The following is a 13,816-nucleotide window of genomic DNA, read 5'->3' as shown; positions in this document are numbered from 1 at the left end:
ATGAACCTGTGGCATGCTGTTATTTATGGAGTGATTGATACAGTGATTGCACCATAAATGTAACTTATGCTAGAAGCCTCAATTACCACCCTCTCCTGCCTTCTGCATAGATTCTAATTGATTTTAATTCTAGATTCTAATTGGGCATAGTAAAAACACACTAGAGGTTAGGGAGTGAATGCAGGCGGATTTGGATAGACTGGGGAAATGGGCAGAGCAGAATAGGATGCAATTTAACAAAGGTAAGTGCAGAGTGCTGCACCTGGGGAGAAAGAATCACCAATACACCTACAAACTGGGAAGTACCATTCTAAGTAGCACAGCCGTGGAAAGAGATCTCAGAGTCATAATCAACTCAAAAATGAACATGAGTCACCAATGTGACAAGATAATAAGTAAGGCTAACCACACTCTGTCTTGCATTAGTAGGTGCATCATGAGTAGGTCTAGGGAGGTGATACTTCCCCTCTATGTGGCACTGGTGATGCTGCAGCTGGAGTACTGCATACAGTTTTGGGTGCTGCACTTCAAGAGGGATGTGAATAACCTGGAAAGGGTTCAGAGGAGAGCGTCTTGTATAGTTGAGGGCCTAAAGGTAAGATCCTATGAAGACAGATTGAGGGATCTGAATCTCTTCAGCCTCCGCAAGAGAAGGTGATCTTGTGGCTATCTACAAACTTATCATGGGGGGTCAGCAGGAAATAGGGGATACTCTGTTTACCAGACTGCATAAACAACGGCCATAAACTGCAGGAGAGCAGATTTAGATTGGACATCAGGAAGAAATTCTTTACACTGAGGGTTGCCAAAATATGGAATGGGCTTCCAAGGGAGGTAGTGCTTTCCCCTACCTTGGAGGTGTTCAAAAAGAGATTAAGACAAGCACCTGGTTGGGGTTACTTGACCCCAGTGCTCTTTCCTGCCCAGAGCAGGGGGCCGGCCTCAATGATCTAATAGGTCCCTTCCAACCATAGAAATCTATGAAATCTATGACAACCTGGACATGAAAGGCTTGTATATCATTACCAATTTGCTGAGTTGCTCAGTATGCCAGAGACTATTGTTTTCATGCAAAAGTCTTTCTGCTTGAAACACTGTTTTCTGTGGGCAATATAGTCCTCTCAGCCAGCAGTTTCAAGTAGCATGCCCCTTTGTCATTCCCCTTTTTTACCTACAACATGGGCAGAAGATTTTTATCATAAACAGAAACTATAAAACAAACACAGAGAAAATAAATGGTAGTGTGGAACAAAGGTTTTATCAGCAGAAGCCTGAGAGTCAATGGTGGCAATAGGTGCGTTATAAGAAACCATGAGGGAAATGCACTCCTAGCAGACAGAGTACAGGATTTGCAGTTTATCAACAAATACCATGTCCAGATATAGCCCAAAGATTATATCTATCACAGCTTATTATTACAGTTGTAATAATATGATTTATTGGAGGTTTTATTTCATGCTGATGACCAAGTTTCTGCTTTCTGTATTAGTTCCCTTGCCCTCAGCAATAAACTGATCCTCCTGGTTAAGTTAGCTATTATTTGCATACATTGTTTATATTACAACAGTACCTCTATGGCCCCTATGCTTATTGGGACCTAAATTGCTAGATGTTGTACAAAGAAAAAGTATTTTAGTTTTTTTTCCCCATTACAGCCATTACTACAGTAAGAGGAGGTAAGGCAATTTTTTGTCTACCTTAGTACGTTTTCAAAAGTTTTCAAAGATAAACTATTTGTTCTATATATAAACATGTACACAAACACATACCAGCCATTTTGTTTTTATACACAATGTATGGGTATACATTTATACACACACAAAATCTAAAAGCTTTGCCTGAGCTACTATATTTTCAATAATTTGCTGCTTCATTTAAATAAATATAAATCATTAAGTGATTTAATGAGATGCTAATCCACCCAAACCTTTGCAATCAGTCTTTGTTCATCTCAGTGTGAGAATCTGCACCATGTGTTTTCAGGCAGAAATTTACAAGTGCTATCTGTTCAAGTGTGCAACTTCACACAATAGAACAAGAAAGCTGTTTGCAGTGACTGTGAAATTATACAGTAAAGGCTTCAGAGAAACAACTATACATTAACAAAGAGGTTTTGTTAAGTGACCTTGGTTTTGTTTCTTGTAACTATGGAAAAACAGCTGGAAAAGCTATTGTCAGGAAAATCTATGCATAGGTGATAAACAGCACACCTTCCTAAAGGGTGTTTTGTTTTATTCCGATTCCATCTCAGTGCTTTTCCTATTCATTTCCCTACCATGCCCCCCTCCCCCCTTATTGTTCACTGTGGAACACAACCTATCATGATCAGATGGGAAATGAGTTGGCCTGGATATTATAATTATTACATGATTTGCATGAATGTATAAGAACACCGGGAGAGAATCTGAAAGAGATGGAATGAAATGAAATAAAATTTTTAACTATATGCTCCAGTAATGATGTAAACAAGGCAGGATATCATTCGATTCCCACTCTGCCAGAATCAGGGGCATAGCTGATGGAGTTGTCAGATTTTTTAATTTGTTGAGCAAATGGCTCATTCCAATCTTCAATTCCCAAAGTAGGCAAATAGCCAATTAGTCCTAATAGTAGTCACTGAAATTTGACAGTCCGTGGAAGGAGATTTGAAATTCTGAGGTTGAGATAACAGTACATAAAAACCGAAGTTTTTACCTTTATGGCATTAATAAGCGTTATTTCATATTCACATAATCAGCTAGGACCATAGATTTGTTATGGCAGGAGAAAGTGATTGGCTTAATGCAGCACCCAGCTGCTGCTCTGAAAGCTAGGTTTCAAAAGTATGTTTCTGGGCTGGGGCAGTCAGACATCAGCTATACCACCTCAGGCCCAGGGCTGGGTTTCTGAGACCTATGAAGCCTTTTGGACTGATTTCACAATATGCCAATGTTATAACTAGACCTGGTCAACTGCAGAAAAGCCACATTTGCAGTCTGATCCAATTAAGTCCACAGACAGCTATACAATTGCTCTTCATATTTAGGTAAATAAAAGCTCCTTCCAGAACATTCATATGAACAACCGTGTGAGGAAACTACCTTATTTCTATGGCTAAGTGTGTGTTAGATCAGGAAGTATTTGTCTGGCCATCATAAATATGCACATGCATGCACACCTGGTGTGAATGTAAGAACAACAACAAGCAAAACACTGGGAGGATTGAATGTGAAAGTTCATTACGCAGCCAGTAAATCTAGCTTGTCCAGCCTTCTTCTTTCTTTCTTCTTCTATCATTTTTAAATCTGGTTCCTTATGCAAAATTCCAACATAGGTGTTTTTTGTGCAAAAGGGAAAAATAAAACCAAAGTTCAAACGATCTGAAATATCCAAAAACGGCTTGTCAACTACAGTGCCATTCTCTCTGTAATATGCTCCTGCCCTTTTCTTGACACACTAAACATCCTAATCATTTCTTCACATGCTACTTTTCCTCTTCAAGTTTAGGCCAAACATCAGGGTCAGGAGCAACTCCATGTATTTTACGTGATCATTCAAAACCCAAACAAATTTGAATTGTTCAAAAAAACATTTGTGCCATAATACTTGAAGCCAATACACCCAAATATAGCTCTAAAAACTGATCTGAAAAAGTATTAATAAAAATACAAATCTGTCAACATAATAGGTTCCTCAGATAACTGAAATAGGGTGGATTGAGGGGGGCATACATAATTAATTAATATATCAAGAAATGGATGACATTGCTTTACAAAACTTGCACTGTCATGTTAGTCTTCATCAGTACCTGACAGGGCTTATTTATACGATGCACTTTTGCACGTGCTCTGGGGGTGAGGGGCAGCACTTTAATTAAAGTGGCTTGAGAGCCACTCTAATTAACATGTCACCACGTCTCCTGTATCAGCATCTCCACACTTAAAATTAGAGCAAGGGATGCTTGCATTAATGCTTGTGTGACAAGCTTTAGTTTAAGTGCCCTGCCACCATTTTTAAGCACAGGGACGCTGTGGCAATTGCCATGCTCCAGTGGACTCGATTAATCAATTAATAACTAACTCATTATGATGTTGATTTGATTAACTGAGTCTGCTCTGATGTGCTTGAATTCCAATGTGTCAAAGTGGCCTTGGCACTTGTGTACAGGTGTTTGTGGATTCAAATTTTCACCAAAAAAGGTTTATCCAACTCTTATTTTCCTCTTGATCAATTATATATAGTTATTAATAAAACAGATATGTTTGAAAGAAGGGAGGTTGACTGTTCCTGTTCTAGCTGAAACCAGTAAATATAAAGGTCTGCAAAAATGAAGCAACTAATGCCCCCCCATTCTTTTTTTTACTCATATCCAAAGTATTTGGAATCTAAAACAATTTTGCCTGGGTTTCATTCAAATTCTGATTGAAAGTCAGCTCTTGTTTAATTTGAGCTAATTCCTCCATTCCCAATTATTCTGCATGTCAACCATTTCTCAAAATTTCTGACCTCTTGCTTTAAAAACTGAATATTTGTAACCCATCACCATAAGCATTTAAGTGCTCTAACACATGTGGAAGAGACTTTCAAGATCTAATGAAGAGAAATAAAACACCTGTGCTGATCAGCCTTTACAGTCAGTTAGAAAACCAACATATAAACTTAGCCAAGAGTGGCTCCTGGCAGGGTGCAATGGTACAGTTGCACCCTACTTTGATTCCTGCTTCGTGCAAAGTTTAAAACCAACTGCCTGGCAGCGGCAACAGCATTTCTAGCCACGTAGTACTAAGGGAGTCAATGGACTTAATGGCTCACTGTAATCCCTTTTAACTATGAATTCTACAGGTGTGAACAACCCTCTCTTCTTTTTAATAGTCTTGATGTTCCACCAATCAAGCACTCCTTTGTTTTGTAATTCTGCTGTTATCTGTTGCAATAATGAATCTCCTATTTCACCGCCCTACGGATTGTTTTTAACTCATTCCAATGAAGTGATATTCATTTTTGCTTTAATATTAGACGAAATAATACAGCCCTGGGCCCCTAGCATATTAGTAAAGTTCCTAGTTTATTTTTCACTGAAGAAAAATATGTGATGATGTACCTCAACATCTGCATCCCCCGTTTTAAAATGCTGCATCCACTCATGACTTTAGCTGTATGATTTACTACTATGTATCTGCTTATACTATTTTTGCAGCAGAGTGAACTTTAAATAGGGGGGACCACTGAGTAGAAAGCTCCATGATTGGCTTCCCCAAGGTTCAAAAGCCATCAGGCTCAAGGGTTCAAATGAGCTTGGATGATAACAATTCCAAGGTGGTTATACAGTACCTATAGTACTGTGTAACTACACTATTTAGGTTTCATATAAAGAAGCCACTACCTGGAAATTACCTAGTTGTGAACTCAAACCTTTTAAAATCATGTTTATTTAAATGAATGAGCAGCTGCTGATATTGTATTAAGACATACTTATATTACCTTGACAGGGCAAGACAGGTTTCTAATCAATAGGTTAAATATGGACACCAGTCCAATTCTAATGAACCACGCTTCATCCCATATAAAGCCATTAGTGTGAAACACTGTGTGTATATCACCATTAAGCATTTCAAGCATCATCAACGGATATATTTGGCTTCAATTCCAAGTTCTAAAGCACAGGCAGGCATCAGGATGTGCTCCCAAAACCATGATATTTTAGGATGCACTCAACATTGTTTTAATGCAGCTCCCAGAGAAGTCAATGGGAGTTTTGTTGCCAACTGCAATGGAAGCAAAACTCAGGGAATCCTGAGAACTTTGGAAAAATATCATTTCTCGCCCTCTGTGTCACCCCCTCCCCCCCATTCCTTTGCCTTATTTCATCATTTTTAGTGTTAGTGTTTTATCAGTTTGAGTCTTACTTTTGATCTGTTAACCTGGGCCTCCACTGTTCTTTAAACACTTCAGTCAATAGCTTCGATCTTCAAGTCCAGCCAAGCTGTGCTCAGTGCAGAACCTGAAGACAAAGGGAAATAAAAAAGTGTCTTTAAATCTTCTTGGAGATCCCATGATCCTCAAGCCTGCTGGAAATCATTCCAGGTTGCTCTTACTTAGCAGAGGATCCTTGTCATAGCCAAAGATTACCTAACTAGTTCTATGAGCTGAAAATTGTAAGGGGGCATCGGAGAGATCTATATACCAAAGGAATCCCTAAACTGCCCAAGCAAGGCTAGATTTAAGCTTTATTGGGGCTGAAAAGCTAGCCCTCCAGACAAGCTACTTTTGAGCTTATGCCTTCCTCTCATAGGGTACGAACAAGCATTCACTGCACCCAGTTTAGAACAAGGAGGCTTCCTTTAAGCTGCCTACACCTAAACTGGAAGTGGCACGTACAGTAGTTCGCTACTCCAGGAACAGCATGAGCAGCCCAAGATAAGTAACTCAGGGTGGGAGGAGGGGCAGGTAGGCCTGGGGTGGACTTGGTGGGTCTGTGGGTGGGGGAGAGGGATTGTCCAGTTGGGGGAGGTGAGGGAAGCTATAAATAGGCCAGTCAGGGGCGGGGGGAAAGAGTGGGAATAGCACAACCTTAGGGTTGGGGCAAGCAGCTGTACTTTCCCAGCCCTGCAGCTGTGCTGCAGATTCATTTCCTAAATCAGTTGAACACTTTCTCAATCTAAGTTTGAGCATCTCCTGAAGTGCATTAACTTAGATCAGGTGCACAGTTTTTTAGCTGAATTGAACGCTCTGAATGCCTGCACAATTGGGCATTTAGACCAACCTGATCTTATGGTTAAGTCAATTTAAAATTAATTCCTGTATGTACCCATAGGAAATACAATCTCTTTTCCTATACTTCCCCTCTGTTGTCTTTCTCAATGTTCTTATCCCCCCAACACTTTATTGCTATTACATCTTCTGTTGTCACTTCCCTCTGCTTCTGCTGACTGCTGACTCATTGAGTACCACCTTAGTTTATCTTTACATCTCTTCCTTCTGGTCACATTAACCTTTTTACATTCATGTGTGTATTTGTTTCAAAGCTTGCCCAGCTAATTAGACATTAGCCCAGCAAGGAATGATCAATGGAATGCCTCCAAACTTTTCACAATCCAAATATGTAACGTAATGTGTAATAAGCAGCATCCAAAACATTATAAAAAACCCACAGTCCTATAGGAAATTTAAAGTTCTCTGGAGATTCAGTCAGACTAATTCACTCTGGGCAGGTCTACATGTACCCCCTATGGTACAGTTGTTACTGCACTGTGATTTAGTACTTGCTTTTAGCTGTTACTGTGCAATCCCAATAGTGCACAGTTATTTTTAGCAGCTACATTGCTGTAGCAGTGCACCACAGTGAGGTAGCTCATCAGTCTGATAACGTACTGTCAGTGTCATGGCTTGTGCCTGCTGACGCCACATCACTGTAGCGATGAGTTATGCTGCCATACCATATAGCTACGGTGACATCGTGTCACATGTAGACGTGCCCTCAGATTAATTCAGTATCATCATTTTTTATTTCTGATACAAATAATTTTAAACAATAAGAAGAAAGGGGCACCATGAATTTAAAACTTAAGAATTTAGGAAACTCTATGAACAAAATTAAATCTGTGAATACAGTTTTGGAATAAGCATCTCTAATCAACGGTAGGGACCACTTACAGCATTACGACTGGAACTTGCCCTATTGGAATTAATTACTTGGAAAATGAGATCTTGTTGTTTTTATTTACAAATTTGACAACATAATTCAGTGCTTATAACTATTAGGAAAGTTAGGATCCAGCAGCAAGTCATACTGCCCATATTTTTTCTTTCATGTTCCTAACTGATATAAATAAATTACTAAGAACAATAGAACTATACCTGAACAGGCTGAAGTTCATAAACAATGAAATTATTATATTTCATATGCTGCCTTGACGCTAATTAGATTTGGTTTACATTCTAGCTAACTACCAAGTCTAGCTGCAAGCCACACTAACTAGAAGAGTGACAATTAGCATAATGTTAACATTACAAAGGTAAAGTCATAAAGTGAACAAGTTAAGGCTTCAATGGGCAGTTACCTTTACTAGACAATTACTTCTACGGTTACTTTTGAATTCGCACCCCTCTTTCCTTCAGAAAGACTTGCCCCTCTCCAGAAGACGCAAATTATGTGGGTTTCCAATCCTCATGAATCTGTTGGAAGGACTGGACCACCTACACACCAGTTCTGGTGTCCTCTCCTCACCAATACCTTGCTTGGCCATGGGACTTCACGGGGAGTTGGGCCGAAAGGCAATCCTAATGTTGGTGTGTGCTTTTTACCTAGCACTCAAAGTGTAAAGGAGATTTTTCCTAAAGTAACACAATTTGAAGTCTAATGAAATGCTGATGGCTTTGGGAATACCTGCCTACCCAGAAACAATTGTTCCTAGTGTCCCAGAAATGGTGCTACAGTGACAAGGCTGTCACCTTTCTTATGTTTTGAACAGAAAAGAAGAGATCCACATGTGGAGAGACCCCTCCATTCCATTTGCCACTGGTTTTAGGATGTTATTAAACAGCAGTGAATAAGATCAATAAGGCAGAGCTACTGGTAAACTGGCTTAGGCTTGCAGGTGGCATAAATGTGTCAAATGCCTTCAATGTTAAAGACTACATAAATATTTAGGGACTTTAGCCACTAATGAAGTGCATTAGTCCTTAAACCACTAATAAATATACACAGACAAATGCATTCAATGATTTACGTTAATGGGTAATTCCCATTTCCATCTCTGGCTTACCGAAATAGATCACAATGCACATACGTGTGCACTTAAAATGTGGCCATGTACATTGTCTCCATCACTCTTGGCATCAATACACAGACTGCTAAACAACTTCACTACTAATCAATCAATATTTTCCAAATGCAGACAAAAGCTGGGTAAAATTCTTATGAAAATGTTAATAAACTGAATTGTTTTAAATAAAACAAGGTTTTTAATAAAATGAGCGGCTTCACAAAAAGTATTTGCTTTCCAGACTGAATGTCAAATGCTTTTCAAAAAAGCCCAAACCCTAGGAACAGAAATAAACTTTCAGTTTTTATCTTAAAATGGAAATACTGCAGCCAAAAACTGTAATATTTGTATTTTAAAATTATGTTGTAATACCTTATGAAATTTGAATGCATGTGCCTTATGTCCATAGTAGTGTGCTTTGTTGTGCTGCCTCATATACTGGCTTATTGTGGAAGGCAGTCCTCTTAAGGAGTCTGACAAATAATTCAGAATGGGAGCATGAAGTACCTAAACTATAACTCCTAGAGCAGTGTTTCCTAGTTCAATGATTTCTGTTTCTGGTTAAATTATATATTTTTTCTGTCAAAAAAACTTTTCTGTGCATGCATGTGCATGTGTGATGTGTAGAGGGCAGGAAGTATTTTCTGATGAAGGCTATCAGAAATATACTCCTCAAGGTGCGTTTGGTATTTACATTCCATATTTTGATGTAATGCTGTTCTTCAGTTACTGGGCTGCAAAGGTGTGGAAATATACAACATAGCAGTATGCAAACTAGAATCCAGAGGTTATCTAAAATCCCAGAGAATTTAGGAAATTTGCCCAAAAATCCCATTAGTTCAAAGTCTGAACAGAAAAACAAAAATAACTCTCAAATGTGAACTTTTTTGGGAAGTTATAAGCCTACAAAGTCAAGACAGACTACTCTGCAGTCTCAAAAACAGTTCTAGTGTAACGATGAGTTACACTAATCTTACACACACACTACAGGAAACTCATCATTACTTGAACAGGTTGTTCAGTACAGTAGGAGATTTTAATAATATTCTGAGGACTCTTAATTTACTGGAATTGATCCAAACTTTCTTTTCTTTTCTTTTTTTTAAAGTGTGTTAATTCAAAGCCAAAGAGAGCAAGGGTACCTCCTCAGCCCACAGGCATAAATAAGGAAGGAGAAAGAAAGACAAGAACATGTAGGGTGCAAAACAGCTTCAACCTTCTGCATCAACATTTTTTTAAGATGCTGTAGCCACTGGATCCATACAATACTGAAACATACCCATTAACTTGTCCCAGAACCATCCATAGCCACCTCAAATCTTCTGCTCTGACCCAAGTAGGTCTACCATGGAGATCACTTTTGTAGCCTGCTAGAACAATGCAGACATGCTCAGACTGTGGGTGTATCCTGTTCAGGAAGCTTAAAGAGGTTGTGTGCTACTCTTACATCCAAGAGATAAACTTTGCTTAATACACTATCACTTTTTAAACACTAAAGCCACATCCAGGTGTACAAGCACGTGCTGTTTGTGGCACCACAGACATCTTCATGGTGTCACAAATGGCACATATTGCATAGTAAAATGTCTGTGGGACTGCTAATTTGCAGTGCTAGGGCAAAAAAAAAAAAGCTGGAAAAAAAAAACAGTGACGTGCTGGGACAAACACACATACGGGGATTGCCCAGGGCTGCCTGCTCCCCTGTCTCCACACACTACTGAGGCCCCATCTCAATGCACCCTGTGCCCTAGCCAGCCATTCCCCAGCTGTCTGGGGTGCAGAGTGCTTTGAGACAGGGGAGCTGGCAGCCCTGGGATGGCTGCTTCCCCATCCCAAGGCACACTGTGCCCCAACCACCCGGGGAGAGATTGGTTGGGGTGCAGGATATCTCAGTGAGGAGGTTCTGCCGTGTGCGGAGACAGGGGAGCAGGCAGCTTCCGTCTCCACATGCTGCTCCCCAGCTGGCTGGGGTGCAGGGTGCCTCAGCACAGGGGCTGCCTGCCAGGTAGTCCCACACTGAAGCACCCTGTGTCCCAGCCAGCCTCCCCTGCAGCACATAATGCAGCGTGACAATGTGTCCTGCTGCGAAGTGCATAAGCAGGGAAGTGCATGGCTACACAGACTAGTGGCTCAAATTTGGGCTGCTACTATTTGTTGTTGCTGCAAACACACCCCTGCTCCTGTGGACACAGCCTAAAAGTCATAATTCTCTCTCCACTCCCACCCACTCCCAAGATGATCATATAGGTTTAAACAACATTAATTTGTTGTTCACTCATTCTCTTACCATTGGGTGCCTATAGATGTGCAGGAAGGCTGCTTTAATGTGCTGTAATTACAGCGTGTCAGAGCAGACTCAATTAATAGAGTCTGCTGGAGCATGCTAATTAGAGCACCTGTAGCAACCTCCATGTCTCATGTATCAGCATCCCTGTGCTTCAAAATGGCAGCTTTAGTTAAAGCCCCTGCTGGAATTTTGAAGTGCAGGGATGCTGATACACAAGACACTGTGGGCACTTTAATTAGAGTGGCTCTTGGAGTTGCTATAGTTAAATGTCCCCACCCGCATCCTTGGAGCACATGTAAAAACTTTTCTAGTGCTTGAGCCTTCTCATAGGTTTGGACCCCATTCAGAACAAGTACCACTAAACTCCACTACTAATAAAGATGTGTAACTTGCAGTAACAATAATGGGAGCTACACATTCACTGATGGCTGATTAGATGTTGAATTCAAGCTCTTTATCGATACTAAATTCTCACAACACAAGGATACCTAGCTATCCAAATATGACAGCATTTGCCATTTCTAGAAGCAACTCATTCTGAAAGCAATAGCTTGGTGGCACTGCCCCTTCTGTTCAGAAAACAGACCCTAACTCTGGAGACAAAGCAGGTAAAGTTCTTCAGTGTCCTATTTGATCAGATGTGTAAGATGTAGAATAAAAAACTTACAGATATCCTCCTGTTTGAACATATACAGTCATCAGTGACAGGTTTGTTTAACCAGTGCTAACTGCTCTGAGTGAGCCTTTAGTCTCCAAACACATTGCAATACAAGTAAAACAGCTAAGCTATTCAAGGCTTATAAAAGTTCCATGCAATCAGTTAAGTAAAATAAAAAATGCAAATTGGGAAGTTTATTATTTTTTCAGTGATGTATTTGACACCACCTTTAGGAGACTGAACAAAGACACACTGTCAGAAGGGAGAAACCTGCACAAAATGTTACTGTTTATTCTTCATGAATGCAGAGGTATATTTAAGCAAAGAAAGACATTCCATTACTCTCCTGAGACGTCTTCATTCAGCTGAATTATAGTGCCTACTTCATGCCACTACAGTTCGGGTTGTGTCAGCACTTCAGGTACAGACTCCATTTGCAGGAGCGTATTACTTGGTCATAAAATTAATGGTAGACAGAAACTTGGCATTACTTGGTCTCAATTCCAGAGGAATTTTATTTGAATATAATTTTTAACAAGATTTAGTCACTCTCAACTGAAAAATGGAAAATTACCAGTTACAGACATTTCTTGGCCCTTTATATAACTTAAATATTATTCTGATTAAAAAAAATATTTGCCAAACATTTGACTGTAATATAATAGTTTTTTTCTTCAAGCCTATTTGTTGGACCCTAATGAATCACACTTCTAGCTCAGATTTTCAGCTGTATGCCCCCCACATGCACACATATGCCCGCTTCTTGGAAACCCACATTCCAGCTATCAATGCTCTCCCTAAAAATAATTTTCCAAGGGGCCCTCAGAACTCTTTTTTTTAAATGAACCTCCACAGGTGAGCTCTGTCAGTCCCCACACCTAGCTATTACTAATGGACAAAACATGCTTTCAGTGTGGCATGGTGAAAGGAACTGGGTGTATGAGGAAAGGGGAACAAATAACTGAGCTGGAGAAGGAAGAATTGGGGCATTTGGGCAAGGGATTAGAAGGCAAAAGCCTTCCTATTTTGGAAGAGGAACAGGTCAGAGAGAAGTGGGTGGGAGAAAGAACCTGGGGCAGGAAGAGGCAAGAATTATATTGAGTAATGCAAATCCCACACAACTCAGTGCTGTGCAGATAGCAGGTTCAAACACCTGCCAGCATGGGGAAGCAAGCATCAGAGAAGTAGTCAGAAGTCTTCCATGTAGCAATCTACACCGCTAGCTTAAGGCACTGAAACAGCCTTGTCTTCAGCATTGCTGAAGAAAACAACAACTTCCAGGATGTTAAATTTTCATACAACAATCCCTATTTTTAAAATCAACTTATTGCATCATTAAAACTGCATAACTGCCATAATTAGAAGGTAATACATTTCTATGAAAGTGTGTTTTACAAAAAAAGGAAACCTAGAAGCCTCCCTATAAAAAGCCCAACAGCAGGTTTTCTATTAGAAAACTGACCCACACAGCTTTCTCGTGAAAAATGTAACAGAGAACACAACACTGTGTGTGTAAATGTAGATTTGCTTTTACAAGTGGCCCCTGGTTTCATTTTTTTTTAAAGTGAACTTTAATCACAGGGCTTTCTCTGGCAAATTTTGAAAAGTAACTATGCTGAACTGAGGCACACAGTACACAAGCACATAGTAATTATGGTATACCTCAAGGTCCACAGTATATGCAATCTGATGGAGTAGGTATCTGTATGCTGTCATTTAGTTCTAGCTTACTGCTTTGAGAAGTCAGACCATGCAACAGAAAGCTCATCACTGAAGCCTGAAAAAATCACTGGTCTCAAAAACAGAATAATCTCTTTCGGGGGGGGGCGGGGTCTGGGGTCTGCGGGGGGGTCTTTGTTTTGGCCATAATTAGGAAAGCCATCAAAAGGTAACAGACAAAATATCAGAATTTTTATTTAGGAGGTAACAGCATGATAAAACTATATTTTCCCAGAAAAATGCTAACATGCCATAATACAAAAATTATAATGTTTGAGGTAAACGGATCACGATACATAGAGAATTGCAAAACACAAGTATCCTTTTACTGGAGGAGAGAGAAGTTACACAAACATTGCATTATCAGATTTTAAAAGGCTTAGTAGTAAATGTGCCTACAACTACTGT

At 39.8% G+C, this 13,816-nt stretch overlaps 1 protein-coding gene across 6 annotated transcripts in view; it reads right to left on the bottom strand.

Moving 5' to 3' along the window:
* Window positions 1–13,816, bottom strand: part of SORBS2 (sorbin and SH3 domain containing 2) — a 405,698-nt gene that overhangs the window by 207,052 nt on the left and 184,830 nt on the right. For all 6 annotated transcript variants that reach the window (XM_090036070.1, XM_090036067.1, XM_090036068.1 and 3 more), the window contains exon 4: window positions 5,886–5,980. The gene's annotated coding sequence lies outside the window, so the exon portion shown is untranslated. The remainder of the gene's footprint in view (window positions 1–5,885; window positions 5,981–13,816) is intronic.

Source organism: Crocodylus siamensis, chromosome 2, assembly GCF_052110815.1.
Source record: "Crocodylus siamensis isolate JL-2025a chromosome 2, ASM5211081v1, whole genome shotgun sequence".
Taxonomy (NCBI): Eukaryota; Metazoa; Chordata; order Crocodylia; family Crocodylidae; genus Crocodylus; species Crocodylus siamensis.
The sequence above is the reverse complement of the archived record's forward strand: the minus strand, read 5'-3'. Positions and strand labels throughout refer to the sequence as shown.